A 26,909-nucleotide genomic window follows, 5' to 3' on the forward strand; every position below is an offset into this window, starting at 1 on the left:
CCCAAAGTACTAATGCTTCTCAATAGAGGGAAAAGAGAAGTTCTGAGACCATTTTTTTTCTTTGCACTGTGTTTTGTCTTTCTTTTCCCCTAGACATTTGGGTGGTTCAGGACACAGGTGTAGTGATGGACATTAAAGGTCTGTCCTCTTGTGTGGATCATCTCACTGCAAGAGTACAAAACATTCAAGACTTTGTGGTTCAGAATCCTATGTTAGAACCTAGAATTCCTATGCCTGATTTATTTTCTGGAGATAGAGCTAAGTTTCTGAATTTCAAAAATAATTGTAAACTGTTTCTAGCTTTGAAACCCCGCTCCTCTGGTGACCCAGTTCAACAAGTAAAAATCATGATTTCCTTGTTGCGTGGTGACCCTCAAGACTGGGCATTTTCCCTTGCGCCAGGGGACCCTGCATTGCGTGATATTGATGCGTTTTTTCTGGCGCTTGGATTGCTTTATGATGAACCAAATTCAGTGAATCAGGCAGAGAAAATCTTGCTGGCTCTGTGTCAGGGTCAGGATGAGGTAGAGATATATTGTCAGAAGTTTAGGAAGTGGTCTGTGCTCACTCAGTGGAATGAATGTGCTCTGGCAGCAATTTTCAGAAAGGGTCTCTCTGAAGCCCTTAAGGATGTCATGGTGGGATTTCCCATGCCTGCTGGTCTGAATGAGTCTATGTCTTTGGCCATTCAGATCGATCGACGCTTACGTGAGCGTAAAACTGTGCACCATTTGGCGGTATTATCTGAGCATAAACCAGAGCCTATGCAATGTGATAGGACTTTGACCAGAGCTGAACGGCAAGAACACAGACGTCGGAATGGGCTGTGTTTTTACTGTGGTGATTCCACTCATGTCATCTCCGATTGTCCTAAGTGCACTAAGCGTTTCGCTAGGTCTGCCACCATTGGTACGGTACAGTCGAAATTTCTTTTGTCCGTTACTTTGATCTGCTCTTTGTCATCCTATTCTGTCATGGCATTTGTGGATTCAGGCGCTGCCCTGAATTTGATGGACTTGGAGTATGCTAGGTGCTGTGGTTTTTTCTTAGAGCCCTTGCAGTATCCTATTCCATTGAGAGGAATTGATGCTACGCCTTTGGCCAAGAATAAGCCTCAGTACTGGGCCCAACTCACCATGTGCATGGCTCCTGCACATCAGGAGGATATTCGCTTTTTGGTGTTGCATAATCTGCATGATGTGGTCGTTTTGTGGTTGCCTTGGCTACAGGTCCATAACCCAGTGTTAGATTGGAAATCTATGTCTGTGTCCAGCTGGGGTTGTCAGGGGGTACATGGTGATGTTTCATTTCTGTCTATTTCATCATCCACCCCTTCTGAAGTCCCAGAGTTCTTGTCGGATTACCGGGATGTATTTGATGAGCCCAAATCCAGTGCCCTACCTCCTCATAGGGATTGCGATTGTGCAATCGTTTTGATTCCTGGTAGTAAGTTTCCTAAAGGTCGACTGTTCAATTTGTCTGTGCCTGAGCACGCCGCTATGCGGAATTATGTAAAGGAATCCTTGGAGAAGGGTCATATTCGCCTGTCGTCGTCGCCATTGGGAGCGGTGTTCTTTTTTGTGGCCAAGAAGGATGGTTCGTTGAGACCTTGTATTGATTACCACCTTCTTAATAAAATCACAGGCAAATTTCAGTACCCCTTGCCGCTGCTGCCTGATTTGTTTGCTCGGATTAAGAGGGCCAGTTGGTTCACCAAGATAGATCTTTGTGGTGCGTATAATCTTGTGCGTATTAAACAGGGCGATGAATGGAAAACAGCATTTAATACGCCCGAGGGCCATTTTGAGTACCTGGTTATGCCATTCAGGTTTTCCAATGCTCCATCAGTATTTCAGTCCTTTATGCATGACATCTTCCGAGAGTACCTGGATAAATTCCTGATTGTATACTTGGATGATATTTTGGTCTTCTCGGATGATTGGGAGTCTCACGTGAAGCAGGTCAGAATGGTGTTTCAGGTCCTGCGTGCTAATTCTTTGTTTGTGAAGGGGTCAAAGTGTCTCTTTGGTGTTCAGAAGGTTTCATTTTTGGATTTCATTTTTTCCCCTTCTACTATCGAGATGGACCCTGTTAAAGTCCAGGCCATTTATGATTGGACTCAGCCGACATCTCTGAAGAGTCTGCAAAAGTTCCTGGGCTTTGCTAATTTTTATCGTCGCTTCATCAATAATTTTTCTAGTGTTGCTAAACCGTTGACTGATTTAACCAAGAAGGGTGCTGATGTGGTCAATTGGTCTTCTGCTGCTGTGGAAGCTCTTCAGGAGTTGAAGCGTCGTTTTTCCTCTGCCCCTGTGTTGTGCCAGCCAGATGTTTCGCTCCTGTTTCAGGTCGAGGTTGATGCTTCTGAGATTGGAGCAGGGGCTGTTTTGTCGCAAAGAAGTTCTGATGGCTCGGTGATGAAACCACGTGCCTTCTTTTCCAGGAAGTTTTCGCCTGCTGAGCGTAATTATGATGTTGGCAATCGAGAGTTGCTGGCCATGAAGTGGGCATTCGAGGAGTGGCGTCATTGGCTTGAAGGAGCTAAGCATCGTGTGGTGGTCTTGACTGATCACAAGAATTTAACTTATCTCGAGTCTGCCAAACGGTTGAATCCTAGACAGGCTCGTTGGTCGCTGTTTTTCTCCCGTTTTGACTTTATGGTTTCGTACCTTCCAGGCTCTAAGAATGTGAAGGCTGATGCCCTGTCTAGGAGTTTTGTGCCCGACTCTCCGGGTTTGCCTGAGCTGACGGGAATTCTCAAAGAGGGGTTAATTTTGTCTGCCATCTCCCCTGATTTGCGGCGGGTGCTGCAAAAATTTCAGGCTAATAGACCTGACCGTTGCCCAGCGGAGAAACTGTTTGTCCCTGATAAATGGACGAGTAGAGTTATCTCTGAGGTTCATTGTTCGGTGTTGGCTGGTCATCCTGGAATCTTTGGTACCAGAGATTTGGTGGCTAGATCCTTTTGGTGGCCGTCTCTGTCGCGGGATGTGCGTTCTTTTGTGCAGTCCTGTGGGACTTGTGCTCGGGCTAAGCCCTGCTGTTCTCGTGCCAGTGGGTTGCTTTTGCCCTTGCCGGTCCCGAAGAGGCCCTGGACGCATATCTCTATGGATTTTATTTTGGATCTCCCTGTCTCTCAAAAGATGTCGGTCATTTGGGTGGTTTGTGATCGCTTCTCTAAGATGGTCCATTTGGTACCCTTGTTTAAATTGCCTTCCTCCTCTGATTTGGTGCCATTGTTTTTCCAGCATGTGGTTCGTTTACATGGCATTCCGGAGAACATCGTTTTGGACAGAGGTTCCCAGTTTGTTTCGAGGTTTTGGCGGGCCTTTTGTGCTAGGATGGGCATTGATTTGTCTTTTTCCTCGGCTTTCCATCCTCAGACAAATGGCCAAACTGAACGAACCAATCAGACTTTGGAAACATATCTGAGATGCTTTGTTTCTGCTGACCAGGATGATTGGGTGTCCTTTTTGCCTTTGGCTGAGTTTGCCCTTAATAATCGGGCCAGCTCGGCTACTTTGGTTTCGCCGTTTTTCTGCAATTCTGGTTTCCATCCTCGTTTCTCTTCAGGGCAGGTTGAGTCTTCGGACTGTCCTGGTGTAGATACTGTGGTGGATAGGTTGCAGCAGATTTGGACTCATGTGGTGGACAATTTGACCTTGTCCCAGGAGAAGGCTCAACGTTTCGCTAACCGCCGGCGCTGTGTGGGTCCCCGACTTCGTGTTGGGGATTTGGTTTGGTTGTCGTCTCGTTATATTCCTATGCAGGTTTCCTCTCCTAAGTTTAAGCCTCGTTTCATTGGTCTGTATAGGATTTCTGAGGTTCTTAATCCTGTGTTGTTTCGTTTGACCCTTCCAGCTTCTTTTTCCATCAATATTGTATTCCATAGGTCATTGTTGCAGAGATACGTGGCACCTGTGGTTCCATCCGTTGATCCTCCTGCCCCGGTTTTGGTTGAGGGGGAGTTGGAGTATGTGGTGGAGAAGATTTTGAATTCTCGTATTTCGAGACGGAAACTCCAGTACCTGGTTAAGTGGAAGGGTTATGGTCAGGAAGATAATTCTTGGGTCTTTGCCTCCGATGTACATGCTGCCGATCTGGTTCGTGCCTTTCATTTGGCTCGTCCTGGTCGGCCTGGGGGCTCTGGTGAGAGTTCGGTGACCCCTCCTCAAGGGGGGGGTACTGTTGTGAATTCTGTTGTCGAGCTCCCTCCTGTGGTCATGAATGGTACTTCGGCTGGTTCTTTCCATGGGCTTCCTCTGGTGGATGTGAGTGGGGCTGCGGCTTCTGAGTTTCCTTTCACAGGTGACGAGGTTAAGTCGTTAGGTGCTGCTCTATTTAACTCCACTTAGTTATTTGCTCCTTGCCTCCAGTCAATGGTCCAGTATTGGCCTTGCTCTCTCCTGGATCGTTCTTGTGGCTTGTCTTTCCTGCATAAGCTAAGTTCTGCTTGGGTTTATTTTGTTTGCTATTTTTTCTGTCCAGCTTGCTATTTTGTATTTTCTTGCTTGCTGGAAGCTCTGGGACGCAGAGGGAGCGACTCCGTACCGTTAGTCGGTGCGGAGGGTCTTTTTGCGTCCTCTGCGTGGTCTATTGTAGGTTTTTGTGCTGACCGCAAAGCTACCTTTCCTATCCTCGGTCTGTTCAGTAAGTCGGGCCTCACTTTGCTAAATCTATTTCATCTCTGTGTTTGTGTTTTCATCTTTACTCACAGTCATTATATGTGGGGGGCTGCCTTTTCCTTTGGGGAATTTCTCTGAGGCAAGATAGGCTTATTTTTCTATCTTCAGGGCTAGCTAGTCCTTAGGCTGTGACGAGGCGCATAGGGAGCGTCAGGAGCGCTCCACGGCTATTTCTAGTGTGTGTGATAGGATTAGGGATTGCGGTCAGCAGAGTTCCCACGTCCCAGAGCTCGTCCTATATTATTGGTAACTATCAGGTCATTCCGTGTGCTCTTAACCACCAGGTCATAACAATCCTGATCAGCAGACACAAAGCATCTCAAATAGGTCTCCAAGGTCTGATTAGTTCGCTCAGTTTGGCCATTAGTCTGAGGATGAAACGCCTAAGAAAAAGACAAATCAATGCCCATCCTAGCACAAAAAGCCCGCCAAAACCTAGAGACAAACTGGGAACCTCTGTCAGACACAATATTCTCTGGAATGCCATGCAAACGAACCACATGCTGAAAAAACAATGGAACCAGATCTGAGGAGGAAGGCAACTTAGGCAAAGGTACCAAATGGACCATTTTAGAGAACCGGTCACAAACAACCCAGATAACAGACATCTTCTGGGAAACAGGAAGATCCGAAATAATATCCATGGAAATATGCGTCCAGGGCCTCTCAGGGACCGGCAAAGGCAAAAGCAACCCACTAGCGCGGGAACAGCAAGGCTTGGCCCGGGCGCAAGTCCCAAAGGACTGCACAAAAGCACGCACATCGCGAGACAAGGAAGGCCACCAAAAGGACCTAGCAATCAAATCTCTGGTACCAAAAATCCCAGGATGACCAGCCAACACTGAACAATGAACCTCAGAAATTACCTTACTTGTCCATCTATCAGGAACAAACAGCTTCCCCACTGGACAGCAGTCAGGCCTATCAGCCTGAAATTCCTGAAGCACTCGCCGCAAATCAGGGGAGATAGCAGTAAGAATCACCCCCTCCTTAAGAATGCCAACCGGCTCCAGGACTCCAGGAGAATCAGGCGAAAAACTCCTAGAGAGGGCATCAGCCTTAACATTCTTAGATCCCGGAAGATACGAGACCACAAAATCAAAACGGGAGAAAAACAGGGACCATCGAGCCTGTCTAGGATTCAGCCGCTTGGCCGACTCGAGGTAAATCAGATTCTTATGATCGCTCAGTACCACAACACGGTGTTTAACTCCCTCAAGCCAATGTCGCCACTCCTCAAACGCCCACTTCATAGCCAACAACTCCCGATTGCCGACATCATAATTGCGTTCCGCAGTCGAAAACTTTCTGGAAAAAAAGGCACACGGTTTCATCAAAGAACCATCAGACTCCCTCTGAGACAATATGGCCCCTGCCCCAATCTCAGAAGCGTCGACCTCAACCTGAAAAGAAAGAGAAACATCCGGTTGACGCAACACAGGGGCAGAAGTAAATCGGCGTTTAAGCTCCTGAAAGGCCTCAACAGCCTCAGAGGACCAATTCATCACATCAGCGCCTTTCTTTGTCAAATCAGTAAGGGGCTTAACCACACTGGAAAAGTTGGCAATGAAACGGCGATAGAAATTAGCAAAGCCCAAAAAATTTTTAAGACCCTTCACAGATGTGGGTTGGATCCAGTCATGAATAGCTTGGACCTTAACAGGATCCATTTCTATAGACGAGGGAGAAAAAACAAAACCCAAAAAAGAGACCTTCTGAACTCCGAATAGGCACTTAGACCCCTTCACAAATAAAGCATTATCGCGAAGGATCTGGAACACCATCCTGACCTGCTTCACATGAGACTCCCAATCATTGGAAAAAATCAAAATATCATCCAAATATACGACCATGAATTTATCAAGATAATTGCGGACAATATCATGCATGAAAGACTGGAACACAGATGGAGCATTAGAGAGCCCAAATGGCATCACAAGTTATTCAAAATGGCCTTCGGGCGTATTAAATGCAGTTTTCCATTCATCACCCTGTTTAATACGAACAAGATTATATGCCCCTCGGAGGTCAATCTTAGTAAACCAACTAGCCCCCTTAATCTGAGCAAACAAATCAGTAAGCAAAGGCAAGGGGTATTGGAATTTGACCGTGATCTTATTAAGAAGACGATAATCAATACAGGGTCTCAAGGAGCCATCCTTCTTAGCAACAAGAAAGAAACCCGCTCCCAATGGTGACGAAGAGGGCCGAATATGCCCTTTCTCCAAAGATTCCTTAACATAGCTCCGCATGGCGGCATGCTCTGGCACAGACAGATGGAAAAGTCGGCCCTTAGGGAACTTACAACCAGGAATAAAGTTAATAGCACAATCACAGTCCCTATGTGGAGGAAGGGAACTGGACTTGGGCTCATCAAATACATCCTGGAAATCCGACAAAAACTCAGGGACCTCAGAAGATGGGGAAGAGGAAATTGACATCAAAGGAACGTCACTATGTACTCCTCGACAACCCCAACTAGTCACCGACATAGTTTTCCAATCCAGCATTATGTTCCTGTAACCATGGAAATCCCAGCACAACAACATCATGCAGGTTATGCAACACCAGAAAACGGCAATCTTCCTGATGTGCAGGAGCCACGTACATAGTCATCTGTGTCCAGAACTGAGGTTTATCCTTGGCCAAGGGTGTAGCATCAATGCCCCTCAAAGGAATAGGGCTCTGCAAAGGCTGCAAGGAAAAACCACAGCGCCTGGCGAATTCTAAGTCCATTAAGTTCAGGGCAGCGCCTGAATCCACAAATGCCATGACAGAAAAAGACGACAATGAGCAAATCAGAGTCACAGATAAGAGGAATTTAGGCTGTATAGTACTAATGGCAACAGACCTAGCGACTCTCTTAGTACGCTTAGGGCAATCAGAGATAACATGAGCCGAATCACCACAGTAAAAACACAACCTATTCTGACGTCTGAATTCCTGCCGTTCTATTCTAGTCAAAATCCTATCACATTGCATAGGTTCAGGACTTTGCTCAGAGTATACTGCCATATGGTGCACAGCTTTGCGCTCGCGCAGACGCCGATCAATCTGAATGGCTAGAGACATAGATTCGCTCAAACCGGCAGGCGTAGGAAAGCCCACCATAACATCTTTAAGGGTTTCAGAAAGACCTTTTCTGAAAATAGCAGCCAGAGCCTCTTCATTCCATTTAGTGAGCACAGACCATTTTCTAAATTTCTGGAAGTATAACTCTGCCTCTTCCTGACCTTGACACAAAGCCAACAGGGTTTTTTCTGCATGATCCACAGAATTAGGTTAGTCATACAATAATCCGAGTGCTTGAAAAAATGCATCTACATTCAATAATGCCGGATCCCCTGTTTCAAGACAAAAAGCCCAGTCTTGCAGACCACCACGCAGCAAGGATATGATGATTTTCACCTGCTGAATGGGATCACCTGAAGAACGGGGTTTCAAAGCAAAAACCAATTTGCAGTTATTTTTAAAATTCAAAAACTTGGATCTGTCCCCAAAAAACAAATCAGGAGTAAGAATTCTGGGCTCTAAAGCCGGAGTCTGGACAACATAGTCCTGGATACTCTGTACTCTTGCAGCCAGTTGATCCACACGAGAAAACAAACCCTGAACCTCCATGCCAAAACATATATCCTGAACCACCCAGATATCAAGAGGAAAAAAAAAAAGACAAACCAAAGCACAGAAAAAAAAATGGTTCAAAACTTTCTTTTCCTTCTTTTGAGATACATTTAATTCATTTTTGGCCACTTGTACTGTTTTGATCTGGTGGTTTAGGAACAACATGAGACAAGCTCTGAAGGAGGTGGTATCTGTACTGACCGCAGACCCTGAACCTAGCAGCGCAACTAGAAATAGCCGTGGGGGTTGCCTGACGCTCCCTAGACCCCTCGGCACAGCCTAAGATCTAACTTCCCCTAAAGATGGAAACAGGAAACCTATCTTGCCTCAGAGAAAATCCCCAAAGGAAAGATAGCCCCCCACAAATATTGACGGTGAGAGGAGGGGAAAATAACATACGCAGAGATGAAATCAGATTTTAGCATAGGAGGCCAGTCTAGCTTGATAGATAGGACAGGAAAGGATACTGTGCGGTCAGTATAAAAACTACAAAACAATCCACACAGAGTTTACCAAATCTCCACACCTGACTAAAGGTGTGGAGGGTAAATCTGCTTCCCATAGCTTCTAGATAACAGAAAAAATCCATAATGACAAGCTGGGCAAATATAGAATGCACAGAACAATAAGTCCACAACATGTGGACTGAAATGAGCAAAGCCACAACTTATCTTTGCAGAACTGGTCAGGAAACCAGGAGAATCCAAGCAGAGATGTGAATCCAGCCAGGAAACATTGACAAGTGGCACAGGCTGAAGAAAGAGCCAGACTTAAATAGCGGAGCAGAAGAGACGATAAGTGAAGGCAGCTGAAGACAGCTAACTCCAAGGAGCAGCCATACCGCTAGAAACCACAAGAGGGAGCACAAGAGCAGAACTCACAAAAGTGCCACTTACAACCACCGGAGGGAGCCCAAGAGCGGAATTCACAACAGATACGCATCCGTCACTGTTTTCTCATTGAGCTTACGATAGTCTACACAAAACCGTGTACTCCCATCCTTCTTGGGCACTAACACTACGGGGGATGCCCAGGGACTCTCTGACTCTTCAATGACCCCTAAACGCAACATCTCTTGTATCTCTTGTCGCATCCCTTCTCGTACAGACTCAGGGACACGGAAGGGAGGTTATCGCAGGGGGGTCTGATCCTGGGTCTCAACCTTGTGTTTTGCCGGGTGAGTGTACCCGGGTTTCCCTGAAAACATCCTCTGTCGCTGCCTCAACAACTCCTCCGCCTGCTGTCTCTCCCGGGGGCCTAGGTCTTCACCCAAGTGTACCTGGTCCCATGTTTTAGACTGAGTCCTCTCCCCTAAGACATCAGGCAAGGGAAGTCTGGCTAAATGCTCTGCTTCAGGTGCACAGATGGCCACTACCTCTTCAGGGCGCTCCTGATAGGGCTTCAGCATATTCACGTGGAACATGCGGATAACCCTGGGGTCGTCACAATCGGTGACATTATAGGTGTGTCGGCTATTTTCCCCACTACCTGGTAGGGCCCCTGCCATGCAGCTTGGAACTTGTTCTGCCTAGTGGGCTCTAACACCAGGACCTTCTGTCCTATTTCCAAGGTGCGCTCTCTGGCCCTCCGATTGTACCATACGCTGGGCCACCTGCATGTTCCCACGTACAGCCTGGGTCAGCTACTGTAGGCGGTCCCGGAATTCCAGCACATAGGGTACAATAGGTACCCCTTCTATGATGCCCTCCCCTTCCCAGTGTTCTAGAACTAAGTCTAGGGGTCCCCTTACCCGTCTCCCGTATACCAGTTCGAATGGGGAGAACCCCGTGGATTCTTGGGGCACCTCTTGATAGGCAAACAGGAGGTGAGGCAAGAATTTCTCCCAGTCCCTGTAGGTCCTAGTAAAAGTCCCAATGAGTTGTTTTAACCCCTTAATGACCCAGCCTATTTTGACCTTAAAGACCTTGATGTTTTTTGCTATTCTGACCAGTGTCCCTTTATGAGGTAATAACTCAGGAACGCTTCAACGAATCCTAGCGGTTCTGAGTCTGTTTTTTTGTGACATATTGGGCTTCATGTTATTGGTAAATTTAGGTCAATAAATTCTGCGTTTATTTGTGATAAAAACGGAAATTTGGCGAAAATTTTGAAAAGTTCGCAATTTTCACATTTTGAATTTTTATTCTGTTAAACCAGAGAGTTATGTGACACAAAATAGTTAATAAATAACATTTCCCACATGTATACTTTACATCAGCACAATTTTGGAAACAAAATTTTTTTTTGCTAGGAAGTTATAAGGGTTAAAATTTGACCAGCGATTTCTCATTTTTACAACGAAATTTACAAAACCATTTTTTTTAGGGACCACCTCACATTTGAAGTCAGTTTGAGGGGTCTATATGGCTGAAAATACCCAAAAGTGACACCATTCTAAAAAATGCACCCCTCAAGGTACTCAAAACCACATTCAAGAAGTTTATTAACCCTTCAGGTACTTCACAGCAGCATAAGCAACATGGAAGGAAAAAATGAACATTTAACTTTTTAGTCACAAAAATTATCTTTTAGCAACAATTTTTTTATTTTCCCAATGGTAAAAGGAGAAACTGAACCACGAAAGTTGTTGTCCAATTTGTCCTGAGTACACTGATACCTCATATGTTGGGGTAAACCACTGTTTGGGCGCACGGCAGGGCTTGGAAGGGAAGGAGCGCCATTTGACTTTTTGAATGAAAAATTGGCTCCACTCTTTAGCGGACACCATGTCACGTTTGGAGAGCCCCTGTGTGCCTAAACATTGGAGCTCCCACACAAGTGACCCCATTTTGGAAACTAGATGCCCCAAGGAACTTATCTAGATGCCTAGTGAGCACTTTAAACCCTCAGGTGCTTCACAAATTGATCTGTAAAAATGAAAAAGTACTTTTTTTCACAAAAAAATTCTTTTTGCCTCAATTTTTTCATTTTCACATGGGCAATAGGATAAAATGGATCATAAAATTTGTTGGGCAATTTCTCCCGAGTACGCCGATACCTCATATGTGGGGGTAAACCACTGTTTGGGCACACGGCAGGGCTCAGAAGGGAAGGCGCGCCATTTGACTTTTTGAATGGAAAATTAGCTCCAATTGTTAGCGGACACCATGTCACGTTTGGAGAGCCCCTGTGTGCCTAAACATTGGAGCTCCCCCCAAGTGACCCCATTTTGTAAGATAGACCACCCAAGGAACTTATCTAGATGCATATTGAGCACTTTAAACCCCCAGGTGCTTCACAGAAGTTTATAACGCAGAGCCATGAAAATAAAAAATAATTTTTCTTTCCTCAAAAATGATTTTTTAGCCTGGAATTTCCTATTTTGCCAAGGTTAATAGGAGAAATTGGACCCCAAATGTTCTTGTCCAGTTTGTCCTGAGTACGCTGATACCCCATATGTGGGGGTAAACCACTGTTTGGGCGCACGGCAGGGCTCAGAAGGGAAGGCACGCCATTTGGCTTTTTAAATGGAAAATTAGCTCCAATCATTAGCGGACACCATGTCACGTTTGGAGAGCCCCTGTATGCCTAAACATTGGAGATCCCCCACAAATGACCCCATTTTGGAAACTAGACCCCCAAAGGAACTAATCTAGATGTGTGGTGAGGACTTTGAACCCCCAAGTGCTTCACAGAAGTTTATAACGCAGAGCCATGAAAAAAAAAAATTATTTTCTCAAAAATGATCTTTTAGCCTGCAATTTTTTATTTTCCCAAGGGTAACAGGAGAAATTTGACCCCAAAAGTTGTTGTCCAGTTTCTCCTGAGTACGCTGATACCCCATATGTGGGGGTAAACCACTGTTTGGGCACATGGGAGAGCTCGGAAGGGAAGGAGCGCCGTTTGACTTTTCAATGCAAAATTGACAGGAATTCAGATGGGACGCCATGTTGCATTTGGAGAGCCACTGATGTGCCTAAATATTGAAACCCCCCACAAGTGACACCATTTTGGAAAGTAGACCCCCTAAGGAACTTATCTAGAGATGTGGTGAGCACTTTGATCCACCAAGTGCTTCACAGAAGTTTATAATGCAGAACCGTAAAAAGAAAACAAAAATTTTTTCCCACAAAAATTATTTTTTAGCCCCCAGTTTTGTATTTTCCCGAGGGTATCAGGAAAAATTGGACCCCATAATTTGTTGTCCAATTTGTCCTGAGTGTGCTGATACCCCATATGTGGGGGGAACCACTGTTTGGGCGCATGGGAGGGCTCGGAAGGGAAGGAGCGCCATTTGGAATGCAGACTTAGATGGAATGGTCTGCGGGCGTCACGTTGCATTTGCAGAGCCCCTGATGTGGCTAAACAGTAGAAACCCTCCACAAGTGACCCCATTTTGGAAACTAGACCCCAAAATAAACTTATCTAGATGTGTGGTGAGCACTTTGAACCCCCAAGTGCTTCACAGAAGTTTATAATGCAGAGCCGTGAAAATAAGTTTTCTTTCCTCAAAAATAATTATTTAGCCCAGAATTTTTTATTTTCCCAAGGGTTACAGGAGAAACTGGACCCCAAAAGTTATTGTCCAGTTTCTCCTGAGTACGCTGATACCCCATGTGTGGGGGTAAACCACTGTTTGGGCACATGTCGGGGCTCAGAAGTGAAGTAGTGACTTTTGAAATGCAGACTTTGATGGCATGGTCTGCGGGCGTCACGTTGCGTTTGCAGAGCCCCTGGTGTGCCTAAACAGTAGAAACCCCCCTCAAGTGACCCCATTTTAGAAACTAGACCCCCCAAGGAACTTATCTAGATATGTGGTGAGCACTTTGAACCCCCAAGTGCTTCACAGACGTTTACAACACAGAGCCGTGAAAATAAAAAATCATTTTTCTTTCCTCAAAAATGATGTTTTAGCAAGCATTTTTTTATTTTCCCAAGGGTAACAGGAGAAATTGGACCCCAGTGATTGTTGCGCAGTTTATCCTGAGTATGCTGGTACCCCATATGTGGGGGTAAACCGCTGTTTGGGCACACGTCGGGGCTCGGAAGTGAGGGAGCACCATTTGACTTTTTGAATACAAGATTGGCTGGAATCAATGGTGGCGCCATGTTGCGTTTGGAGACCCCTGATGTGCCTAAACAGTGGAAACCCCTCAATTCTACCTCCAACACTAACCCCCCCACACCCTTAACCCTAATCCCAACTGTAGCCATAACCCTAATCACAACCCTAGCTACAACCCTAATTCCAACCCTAACCCTAAGGCTATGTGCCCACGTTGCGGATTCGTGTGAGATTTTTCAGCATCATTTTTGAAAAATCCGCGGGTAAAAGGCACTGCGTTTTACCTGCAGATTTTCCGCGGATTTCCAGTGTTTTTGTGCGGATTTCACCTGCGGATTCCTATTGAGGAACAGGTGTAAAACGCTGCGGAATCCGCACAAAGAATTGACATGCTGCGGAAAATACAACGCAGCGTTTCCGCGTGGTATTTTCCGCACCATGGGCACAGCGGATTTGGTTTACATGGTACTGTAAACCTGATGGAACACTGCTGCGAATCCGCAGCGGCCAATCCGCACCGTGTGCACATAGCCTAATTCTAAAGGTATGTGCACACGCTGCGGAAAACGCTGCGGATCCGCAGAAGTTTCCCATGAGTTTACAGTTCAATGTAAACCTATGGGAAACAAAAATCGCTGTACACATGCTGCGGAAAAACTGCACGAAAACGCAGCGGTTTACATTCCGCAGCATGTCGCTTCTTTCTGCGGATTCCGCAGCGGTTTTACAACTGCTCCAATAGAAAATCGCAGTTGTAAAACCGTAGTGAAAGGCGCAGAAAAAACGCGGTAAATCCGCGATAAATCCGCAGCGGTTTAGCACTGCGCATTTATCAAATCCGCAGTGGAAAAATACGCAGAGGACCAGAATACGTGTGCACATACCGAAACCTTAACCCTAACCCTAGCCCTAGCCCTAACCCTACCCCTAACCCTACCCCTAACCCTACCCCTAACCCTAACCCTATACTAACATTAGTGGAAAAAAAAAAATTCTTTATTTTTTTATTGTCCCTACCTATGGGGGTGACAAAGGGGGCGGGGGGGGTCATTTATTATTTTTTTATTTTGATCACTGTGATAGATTATATCTCAGTGATCAAAATGCACATTGAACGAATCTGCCGGCCGGCAGATTCGGCGGGCACACTGCGCATGCGCCCGCCATTTTGGAAGATGGCGGCGCCCAGGGAGAAGACAGACGGACCCCGGCAGGATTGGTAAGTATGATGGGGTGGGGGGGAGCACGGGGGGAACATGAGGGGGGATCGGAGCACGGGGGTGGTGGATCGGAACGCGGGAGGGGTGGAACGGAGCACGGGGGGGTGGAACGGAGCACGGGGGGGTGGAACGGAGCACGGGGGGTGGAACGGAGCACGGGGGGGTGGATCGGAGTGCAGGGGGGGTGATTGGAGCACGGGGGGGTGATTGGAGCACGGGGGGAGCAGACAAGAGCACGGGGGGGAGCGGAGCACAGGACGGAGGGGAGCCGGAGCAGTGTACCGGGCAGATCGGAGGGCTGGGGGGGCGATCAGTGGGGTGGGGTGGGGGCACATTAGTATTTCCAGCCATGGCCGATGATATTGCAGCATCGGCCATGGCTGGATTGTAATATTTCACCCGTTATAATAGGTGAAATATTACAAATCGCTCTGATTGGCAGTTTCACTTTCAACAGCCAATCAGAGCGATCGTAGCCACGGGGGGGGTGAAGCCACCCCCCCTGGGCTGAACTACCACTCCCCCTGTCCCTGCAGATCGGGTGAAATGGGAGTTAACCCTTTCACCCGATCTGCTGGGACGCGATCTTTCCATGACGCCACATAGGCGTCATGGGTCGGATTGGCACCGACTTTCATGACGCCTACGTGGCGTCATGGGTCGGGAAGGGGTTAACGTCCCGTTAAAGCGTTCACACAACCCATTGGTTTGCGGGTGGTACGGGGCACTTCTAATGGACTTTACGCCGCACAGCTTCCACAGTTGGTTGGTCACCTCTGCTGTAAACTGGGTACCCTGGTCTGAGATAATCTCCCAGGGAAATCCAACCCGTGAGAAAAGCTGGAGCAGGGCAGCCGCCACTGTCTCTGCCAGTATGTTAGGTAACGCAACCGCCTCTGGATACCGTGTGGCATAATCTACCACTGTCAATATATACCTTTTCCCTGACGGACTGGGTTTGGCTAACGGCCCTATCAGATCGACCACTACTCGGCTAAATGGTTCCTCCACAATGGGGAGGGGGCGTAATTTGCCCTTGCATCGATCTCCCCTCTTGCCTATGCACTGGCAACTGTCACAGGTCTGGCAGTATTGACGAACATCATAGGTTACCCCCGGCCAAAAGACGTTTTGTGTCAGATGATGCCTGGTGCGACTGACGCCGAAGTGCCCGGCCAAGGGTATGTCATGAGAGATTCGCAGTAACTCCTACCTATACTTCTTGGGAACTACCAGCTGTCGTTTTATAGTGGGGCTCGTCCCTGTGTGGTGCTGCTCTGTGATCCGGTAGAGGAGTCCCTGCTTCCATATAAACTGTTCCCCTTCCAGTACCCCTCTCCCCTCCTGTGCCTTCCCACGATATCCCTCCAATGAAGGATCCTCAAGTAACTCCCTCCTAAATTCATCTGGGGTGGCCCAAGAAATGTGTCTGGCTATGGGAATACGTCTAGGGCTGGGATCTCTTACCTGGGCCTCCTCTGAGTGTGATTCCACCTCCGCAGCTCGAGCTTGTCTCCGAGTGGTCACAGGATATGTCTCAGCCAGAGGGGCAACCGAGAAGGCAGACAACATGGGCCTCAAGTCATTTCCCAGCAAAACGTCTGCATGCAAATCCTCCATCAAGCCGACATCAACAAGGCCATCCCCAACTCCCCAGTTCAGGTGAATCCTGGCAGTGGGCAGTTGATGTATGGCTCCCCTTGCTACACGGACTGCCACTGTCCGGTCCGTCTTCTCTTGGTCCCGGATGAGATGAGGCTTCACAAGGGTCAAAGTTGCTCCGGAATCTCTTAGTCCCCGCATGCGTTTCCCATTAACCCACATGACCTGTCGAAGCTGTTGTCGATTATCTGCCCGGGCTGCCTGTGCGGGGTCTACTTCATGCAGCACTTCCTCCATGTCTTCCACCTTTTGGTTAATTGTAGCCCCCAATGCCGGGTCAGCTTCGCCTTGGTAGCAGTGTCCAGCGGCCCGGCAGAAGGTAGCTGTTCCCGCCTTTGGCCACTGGGTATGCTGAGTCCGGTTGGGACATTGTCTTTGCAGGTGGCCCAGCTGATGGCAGGTGTGGCATCGCACCCCAGGGGAACTGTGGTAGGCCGGGGTTCTAGCTGGTCCCCCTACAATCTTCGGTGGTTTGGGGCCCTCCAGGTCCATGGGCGGACCCCTAGTGACCATTTTTGATCCGGACAACTGAGGCCTCCTGGCGTCATAATGTTCATTGGCCAGATGAGCGGCTTCCCCAAGAGTCATTGGCCGCCTGTCCCGAAGCCATTCCTGTGTCTCGGGGTTTAGTCCATTAAAGAATCGTTCTAACAAGAAGAGCTGGATTACGTCCTCCTTAGTGGTTGCTTGGCTCCCTTTTACCCACTGTAGCAGTGACCGCCGTAATTTACAGGCCCATTCAGCGTGGGTATCGGTTACTCGTTTTATAAGTCAGCGGAACTTTTGGCGGTATGCCTCTGGTGTCAGCACATACCGGGCCAAGATCACTTCTTTGATCCGCTCATAGTCCATACAGTCCTTATCAGGTAACGTGCGATAGGCGTCCGCTGCCCGGCCTGTCAGCTTGCTGGCCAGAATCTGAACCCGTTCCTCCGGCTTCACTTGGTGAAGGGCACACTGCCGCTCAAAGTCCTGCAGAAAGCCATCAATGTCTTCCTCTGCCTCCCCCAACTGTCGGAAGGCATTATACTGGATCTTTTTGTGGCTTACTGTTGAAGGTACCTGGGCGGAAGCAAGAGCTCCCCCTGCTCGCTGACTCTCCTCTCTCCGCTCTGCCATCTCCATCTTGGCCAGCTCCACTTTGGTCCGCTCTGCCATCTCCATCTTGGCTAGCTCTATCCTGGTCCGCTCGGCCATCTTTTCCTTCAGATCAGTACGCACATCAGCCATCACCTCTCGTATGATCTCTACTGCAGGGTTTGGGCCATAGAACGCCAGTCTGTTCTTTACCTCCCTCTGGAATTCAGTCTCCTCCACGTTCACATTGGGGGGCGCTGCACTGTCGTGTTCCATGATGGCTGCTATCAAATCCGCTTTTGTTTTGTTGCTGGCGATTAACCCTCGGGCTTCCACCAGATCTTTTAATGTAGTCCTCTTTAACTTCTGGTAGTTGTCTTCCATTCATTCCTTTCTTCCTGTAGAAGGGGTATCAGATCCCGCTGTCTGCCACCAGTGTAACGGGATCTAACAAGCTGGGGTACATCTTTCAGTACCACCCCGTGTTTCAGGAGGTCCACTCTGCTTTTGCTGGATTCTGAATGAAGGACGCTGGCTGGAATTCCTTGGTTACGTGAGAGCATATAAAAGCTGACTGCTAACCCACGTATTTCCAGTCTAAAAGAACTCACTTTATTTACAGCACACAGAATATATAACATAGATACACAGGGCAGGCCACTAGAAAAAGCGGCAGGCCAGACATACATTACAATAGCCGCAGGGGGCCGGAGCCTGCCGATATTTACTGGGGGAATTACAAAGGTGGAGGAGGACAGAAGGGAGATATCTTGTCCTCTCTCCCCAGGGGCGCAGCCTGTGGACTGATGCATTTCACATGGAACCTATTATACATAATATATACTGCATAACATATTCTTGGTGCTGGGGGTTCTGTAACAATGGCAGAATAATTTTCCATCTCCACAGTCATTGGGTAACTCTTATGATCAGCGGGCTCCTCTCTTTCTCTCTCTTGATGGTAAAGTATAAGCTCTTATGGTGAGCTGTGTTCTCTCTCTTTCATTTCCCTAACATGTATTTTCAGAGCAATTACAAGCTTTCCAGTATTGAGATTCCTGCAAATTTATTCACCGCAAATCAAAAATTGGGGGAAAATTTGTAGAAAGCGACACATTTAAATTTGAAAAGATCCAGTCATCTCTAATAGGCTATATTGATGTTACTGTAAAAGTCAGAAGGATGGAAAACCTAGGATTTACCGGTCAATCTGGACATTCACCGAGGCCGTCGGTAAAAGCTCAAAATGAAAAGTAAAATTGGACTTTTACCGGTGAATTCTTGGTAAATGTTCACATTTCTCTACAGCGTTGGTAAAAGTCAGAATTATGTGGTGTGAAGATGGAACATCTGACTTTAACCAAGCGCTGTTTGTAAATGTGCACATTTACCACGGCTTCTTGGTAAATGTAGCTGAGAAGGGTATAATAAAAAGTGTAAGCCACTGCGGGCGAGGAAATGGAGGACACAGTGTTCAAAATTTTTATAAATGTAAAAAGAGTAAATGGGGAAAATATGGTAATAACAATGAACAAAATCTGCTACCCTGCAAGGTATCTGCTACCCTGTAACGTATGTACATTCTATACAGATGTCAATCCTGACTATCCTATGATTATTGTTCCGATCATACAAAAAGTGCCCACTTCCCGCTAACATACAACCACTAACCCCACACTAAAATATGCAAAAGAGAACATCCTATGAATCTTAGGGTATCAGTGTTCCGCAGCACCCTCTCACAAAAAGTTACAAGAAGTAAACACGCTGCCGGTGTAGTAGTGTATAAATTGTCCTGTACTTAGCTTCCTGTAGAGCGCAGAGTCCAAAGTCTTTCCAAGGGCCCCTTGCAAGGTGGACGCTAACACCGCTCACACGATTTACCGTTGCCACGCCAATGTAGTAGAACCAGAAGATATGCAGATAAGCTCTGAGCCGGAGTTGCTGGGTGCCATGAACTGTCTGTTCCACCCGAGCACCGTAATCTCTGATCAGGGGAATCGGAAGACAGCGCATTCCGAGAAAAGGCTGGAAGGTAATAGTGCAACAGCCCTGTCTGGGCTCAGTCTAGTCAGCACAGCACCAGTCCTCTCACTCTCCCTAAAATAGCTCCTGCCTCAAGTCCTAGTTTCCTGGGGTTCTCTTCTTAGATTGCTGCCCAATCACTGCCTGAAGAAAATCACTAACTCATCAATGGCAGTGATAGACCAGTAGATGGTGCTGTTGTACAGTCTTTCACACAATGCTGAGTAACCCTATTGCAAAACAACATGGGATTCTTGCCAAGCAGTGTGGGTAAATGGGCGTACTTCCTGTTTGTGTCCTCATGCTGGACGACTGCCTGAGTGTTTTGCAAGCTGCACATACTGCTCAAAGCTGCATAGCCAACTGCCTGTCAAAGCTGCACAGGCACTAGCTGATTGTCAGATCATGAGTGAGGAAATGAACGATCGTTTTTCGGAGCTCTTGAATGAAGTGGTGGAGAAAAAGCGAGACAATAATTTTTATCTCACGGACGATAAATATGAGAATATATTGAAAGAAGTGAAGGAGGCTAAGGTGGTGGTACCTAAACAGAGTATTCACTACAGGTGTTTGAAGAGGTACGACATCATGACCGTCGGAAATGATGAAAAGTTAATTGCACCAATCTCGTGTGAAAAAGAGAACGTGTTGCATTACGTTAGGTGTGCAGAACTCTTTAGTGTCATTCATAATGCGCACATCAGTACTGGCCACGGAGGGCGGACCAGGATCCTAAAGGAGGTGAACCGTAAGTTCAAAAATGTCACAACGGAGTCAATAGTTATTTATCTGCGACTGCCAGCCATGCCAGAAAAAACAGAAGATTACCAAAAAAGGCCTTGTTGTGAAACCCATCCTACACAGTGAAATGAATTCTCGTGCTCAAGTTGATCTCATTGACATGCAATCCAATTGTGATAATGATTTCAAGTTCATATTCGTCTATCAAGACCACGTCACTAAATTTGTTCTTCTACTTGCTTTATGCACTAAAACAGCAGAAGAGGTTGCGTACCACCTCCTTGACATTTTTTCCACTTTTGGTGCCCCGTGTATTCTGCATTCTGATAATGGGAGGGAATTTTGTAACAAGGTAAACCAAGACACAGCCATTCCCAAGGCTCCGTGGAAAGAGCAAATCAAGACATTGAAAAAATGTTGTCAACGTGGATGGAAACAAATAAGACACCCAAGTGGTCTGAGGGCCTTCGCTTTTTACAAGCAATGAAAAATAGAGCATACCATGAGGGAATAAAATGCTCGCCCTATGAAGCTATGTTCGGAGTACCAATGCAGATGGGTGTAGCTACCTCCAAAATTCCTAGTGATGGGATCAGAAATCTGTCTTCAGAAGAAGATCTTGAAAAAATGTTTGTTGGTTTGCAAGAGGAACCTAGTGATCCGACATCACCAACAGAAGCCGAAGGGTCAGATGAATCTAACTTTCATCACACGTCAGCACCGACAGCAGCAGAAGCTTCGGATGAATCCAACTGTCATCAGCTGTTCACAACGGAAGGAGAAGGTTTGGACTTATCCAACTGTTCGCACACCTTAACAGCATATGAAACTCCACCAATTTTGCCCTCCAAGAATAATGAAGATCTAAAAGAAAAAAGTGTCGAGTCAAAGCCTTCTAAGAAGAATGGAGAACTTCATGATGATCAGCAACCTGACGTTTTGATTTCGCATACAATCAATAGAAGAATTGGTGCGGTCAGAAGAGTTCGAAAAGCTGCAAGAGAAGGACTTGAAACACAGGCCAAGAAAATGTTGAAATATTCCAGTCAAAAATTACCCGAACCTAACATTGGACAGAACATCAGAATCAGAATTCCAGACGTCGACCGTTCAAAAATGGACCCTAAGTCAATCATTGCGATTATTATAAAAAAAGAAGATGACTTCTACCAAGTGGGGACTACCGCTGGGATCCTAAATGCATTATATTATCGCAATCAGTTCACTATCTGTCAGGAAAATTTCATAGCATAGGATTGCAGGATGTGAAAAAGTTCAGATCAGCCTTCGCACAGCGTTTTCCCAGCAATTGTTCGTGGGAGGTCAGGGATTGAAGAAATGAAACTGTTTAAAGAAGTGCCTAAACAAGAAATGTGTTTGTAAGCTTGCAAAAATGAAATGCCATTCAAAGTGTCACAATTCCCAACCGTGTTGCAACAAATAGTTCCTCTTTTGTGTTTGTTGTATGTCTTTTTCATTCAGATGAAAAATTAAGTGCAATTTAACGGGTCACAATTAGAGTTGAGTGGATAGCTGGATATCCGTCTATCCGTACGGATAAGACCGAGATCCGAGTGGATCCAGATTCTATCCGCGTCCCATATAAGTCTATGGGACAACTATCCGTGTGCAGGGACATCCCTCCTGCGTCACCAGTGATGCGGGGGAGACTCCCTGCACGCCGTAGGGCATCCCTGCCGTCACCAGTGATGCTGGGGACCTGGCCGGGGCATACCTGAGCGAGGAGATCCTTGCTGCATCACTGCAGTAGGAACTTCCCGCCCACTAGGGTCATCCTGCACTCTGGCCAGACCCCCCTTCTCCGCCACTTAAAGAGCACTACTTACCGGAGGCTACCAGAGGCTCCCCAGGTCTCATCGGCCGGCCGCATCCTCCTTCTCCCGGGTCACATGACTGCATACGTCACCACGAAAGTGACAGGTGCATAAGTCATGTGACACGAGTTGTGTCACATGACTTACGCATGCTTCACTTGCGTGGTGATGTATGCAGTCATGTGACGCTGAAGGAGAACGCGGACGACGCGACCTGGGAAACCTCCGGTAAGTTGCAATTTAGCTTTATACCTGTCTGCCCTGCACACTCGCAACATCCATGCCTTCCGATGATGCATGAAACATGCATTATCGGAAGGCATGGATATATCCGACAGATATCGGGATTATCCATATCCGTACGGCCCGTTATCCGCTCAGATAACGGGTCTGGATGGATCTATCCGCTTATTCCTAGTCACAATTACAGAATTACATAGTTTTGCAGTTGCATTATTCTTGTATTTGCGTTAATTTGTCATTTTTGAGAAGTATTTTCCTACAATTACAGAATTACATAGTTTTGAAGTTGCGTTATTCTTGTATTTGCATTAATTTATCATTTTTGAGAAGTATTTTGCAACATAAATGTTTTCTATTTGCATTTCCCTATTTGTCTTTGTTCATTTGCATTTGCATTTTCAAGAATAAAAATATTTCTAACGATTAAGGCCTTCATCAGAGTCGGAAATTGCGTTTAGTTAACTTTTACCACCATCATCTGCTGGTCAGAGTCAGAATTCTGTGACTCAAAGTTACTTTTACCAACACATGCTGGTAAATGTAAAGATTTACCAATTCGCCCAGGTAAAAGTCCAAAATCGTTCGTTTATATGGAATACATCTGACTTTTACCAACGCTGTTGAGAAATGTTAACATTTACCAAGACTTCACCGGTAAAAGTCCAATTTTACTTTTCATTTTGAGCTTTTACCGACGGCCTCGGTGAATGTCCAGATTGACCGGTAAATCCTAGGTTTTACTGTCCTTCTGACTTTTACAGTAACATTGACATCACATTCAGGCACATGCTTAAAGTGCATGCCCAATACATGTTCTGAAAGAATGCAGTGTATTCAGCTCTGGTGTTAACATAGTAACATAGTAACATAGTTAGTAAGGCCGAAAAAAGACATTTGTCCATTCAGTTCAGCCTATATTCCATCATAATAAATCCCCAGATCTACGTCCTTCTACAGAACCTAATAATTGTATGTTACAATATTGTTCTGCTCCAGGAAGACATCCAGGCCTCTCTTGAACCCCTCGACTGAGTTCGCCATCACCACCTCCTCAGGCAAGCAATTCCAGATTCTCACGCCCTAACAGTAAAGAATCCTCTTCTATGTTGGTGGAAAAACCTTCTCTCCTCCAGACGCAAAGAATGCCCCCTTGTGCCCGTCACCTTCCTTGGTATAAACAGATCCTCAGTGAGATATTTGTATTGTCCCCTTATATACTTATACATGGTTATTAAATTGCCCCTCAGTCGTCTTTTTTCTAGACTAAATAATCCTAATTTCGCTAATCTATCTGGGTATTGTAGTTCTCCCATCCCCTTTATTAATTTTGTTGCCCTCCTTTGTACTCTCTCTAGTTCCATTATATCCTTCCTGAGCACCGGTGCCCAAAACTGGACACAGTACTCCATGTGCGGTCTAACTAGGGATTTGTACAGAGGCAGTATAATGCTCTCATCATGTGTATCCAGACCTCTTTTAATGCACCCCATGATCCTGTTTGCCTTGGCAGCTGCTGCCTGGCACTGGCTGCTCCAGGTAAGTTTATCATTAACTAGGATCCCCAAGTCCTTCTCCCTGTCAGATTTACCCAGTGGTTTCCCGTTCAGTGTGTAATGGTGATATTGATTCCTTCTTCCCATGTGTATAACCTTACATTTATCATTGTTAAACCTCATCTGCCACCTTTCAGCCCAAGTTTCCAACTTATCCAGATCCATCTGTAGCAGAATACTATCTTCTCTTGTATTAACTGCTTTACATAGTTTTGTATCATCTGCAAATATCGATATTTTACTGTGTAAACCTTCTACCAGATCATTAATGAATATGTTGAAGAGAACAGGTCCCAATACCGACCCCTGCGGTACCCCACTGGTCACAGCGACCCAGTTAGAGACTATACCATTTATAACCACCCTCTGCTTTCTATCACTAAGCCAGTTACTAACCCATTTACACACATTTTCCCCCAAACCAAGCATTCTCATTTTGTGTACCAACCTCTTGTGCGGCACGGTATCAAACGCTTTGGAAAAATCGAGATATACCACGTCCAATGACTCACCGTGGTCCAGCCTATAGCTTACCTCTTCATAAAAACTGATTAGATTGGTTTGACAGGAGCGATTTCTCATAAACCCATGCTGATATGGAGTTAAACAGTTATTCTCATTGAGATAATCCAGAATAACATCCCTCAGAAACCCTTCAAATATTTTACCAACAATAGAGGTTAGACTTACTGGCCTATAATTTCCAGGTTCACTTTTAGAACCCTTTTTGAATATTGGCACCACATTTGCTATGCGCCAGTCCTGCGGAACAGGACTATTTATTCATATTTATTCATATTCAGTATTCATCTATACAGTTATGCTGTATGGTTTACATGCTCAGTATAGTGGTATAATTCTGTACAGTATGGCAATATTATTCACGCATTCATGTCATTCCAAATAATTTTAGATTTTAATTAGGGAAGAAAAGACAAATGTAGTTAAGGTTTGGTGGTTTGCATGTACAGAAAGTTCACAAAGTTATAATATCATCAAAAAGTTAATTTATTTCAGCTCTTCAATACAAAAAGTGAAACTCGTATATTATATAGAGTCATTACAAACAGAGTGATCTATTTCAAGTGTTTATTTCTGTTGATGATTATGGCTTACAGCCAATGAAAACCCCAAAGTCATTATCACAGAATAAATAACTAACAAAAAACACCAAAAAACACCTTCAAAGGCTTCCAAAGTCTGTTTCAGTAGGCTCCACAATCAAGGGCTACAAGTGTTGCATTCCGTGTGTCAAGCCACTCATGACCAATAGACAACACCAGAAGCATCTTACCTGGGCCAAGGAGAAAAAGAACTGGACTGTTGCTCAGTGGTTCAAGGAGTCATTTTCAGACAAAAGTAAATTTTGCATTTAATTTGGAAATCAAGGTCCCAGAGTCTGGAGGAAGAGTGGAGAGGCCACAATCCAAGCTGCTTGAGGTCTAGTGTGAAGTTTCCACGATCAGTGATGGTTTGGAGAGCCATGTCATCTGCTGGTGTAGGTCCACTGTGTTTTATCAAGACCAAAGTCAGTGCAGCCGTCTACCAGGAAATTGTAGAGCACTTAATGCTTCCCTCTGCCAACAAGCTTTTTGGAGATGGAAATTTCATTCTCCAGCAGGACTTGGCACCTGTCCACACTGCCAAAAGTACCAATACCTGGTTTACAAACAACAGTATCACTGTGCTTGATTTGCCAGCAAACTTGCCTGACCTTAACCCCATGGAGCATCTATGGAATATCATCAAGAGGAAGATGAGAGACCCCAGACCCAACAATGCAGATGAGCTGAAGGCTGCTATCAATGCAACCTGGGCTTCCATAACACCTCAGCAGTGGATTCTTTGTGAGAGCAGTGAGACTATGGAACACTCTGCCGTATGATGTTGTAATGAGTGTTACATTACTAAAATTTAGGAGGGGACTGGATGCCTTTCTTGTAAAGTATAATGTTACAGGTTATATATACTAGATTCCTTGATAGGGCGTTGATCCAGGGAACTAGTCTGATTGCTGTATGTAGAGTCAAGAAGGAATTTTTTTCCCCAATGTGGAGCTTAGTGTTTGCCATAAGGGTTTTTTTGTGTTCCTCTGGATCAACATGTTACGGCATGTTAGGTTAGGATGTGGGTTGAACTAGATGGACTTAAAGTCTTCCTTAAACCTTAAAAACGATGTTAATATGTAGTGCCACAGGCTGATCACCTCCATGCCATGCCGCATTGATGCAGTAATTGATGCAAAAGAAGCCCCGACTAAGTATTGAGTGCATTTACTGAACATACATTTCAGTAGGCCAACATTTCGGATTGTAAAATCATTTTTTCAAGCTGGTGTTATAAAGTATTCTAATTTACAGAGATAATGACTTTTGGGTTTTACACAGACCCATAGACTTGTATTGTGCCTTGTCATCCGTGCTGCCAGTAAAAAAAACGCTGGAAGTATTTGACTATTACAAATGCAATAATCCTTACAGCAGCCACTATTACACGATATCTCATTACAGTATCCATGTGTGGATTTAGTATGGTAGAATTTGTGATATCCTTTTTGCGCACAGATTATTGGTATGTATTGATTGCATTATAAGAAGCATATTGCTGTCTACTTACCAAGATCTATCAGTGCAGAAAGGGAAGCTGAAATGTAAGAGAAAGCAAAAGATTTATTTTAGTTGAAGAACTGAAACTCCCCGACTGTGCGTCATAGCCTGGGCTTGGCTCACTGACCTCATATATAAACATTGCCGCCCCAGTGATCACCCCCATATATAAGCTCCATTCAGCAATAGACCCTCCAGGTCATTGTGCTGCATAAGACTACGGCTGAATGACCTGTAAGATGGCTGCAAGCTCAGGCACACAGGTTACTAGTTTTCCTTAGCTCTGTGGCCATTGCACTGAAAGCTTTACAGCCGCAGCAGTATACTGATCAGTGACTGTGACTGAGAGGCGGCAGCTGCAGGAGCAATAAAGTTAATTTTCTCCCAGTAGCTGTGATTCCAATACAGAAGCTTTAGAACGTTATTAACCTCCAGATTAACCCCATATCTGCAGGTTTATAGCATTTGAGGACCTGACAGGTTTCATTTGATAGCGTATGTATATCATAAACAGTACTTTACAGTTAAGTGGTGACATATACAGACAATAAATTCAATACAAGGTAAGGCCCCTTCACAGGTCTGTATTTCCTGTCCATATGCTGTCCGTTTTTTAACCCCTTTACCCCCAAG

General features: G+C 45.7%; 1 protein-coding gene across 1 annotated transcript in view; it reads right to left on the reverse strand.

The window, feature by feature from the left end:
* LOC138638532 (apolipoprotein L3-like) overlaps positions 1 to 26,302 on the reverse strand; it is a 63,286-nt gene extending 36,984 nt beyond the window's left edge. The window contains exon 1 of the mRNA XM_069727912.1: positions 26,287 to 26,302. The gene's annotated coding sequence lies outside the window, so the exon portion shown is untranslated. The remainder of the gene's footprint in view (positions 1 to 26,286) is intronic.
* Between the last annotated feature and the right edge of the window lie 607 nt (positions 26,303 to 26,909).

Source organism: Ranitomeya imitator, chromosome 5 (assembly GCF_032444005.1).
Source record: "Ranitomeya imitator isolate aRanImi1 chromosome 5, aRanImi1.pri, whole genome shotgun sequence".
Taxonomy (NCBI): Eukaryota; Metazoa; Chordata; class Amphibia; order Anura; family Dendrobatidae; genus Ranitomeya; species Ranitomeya imitator.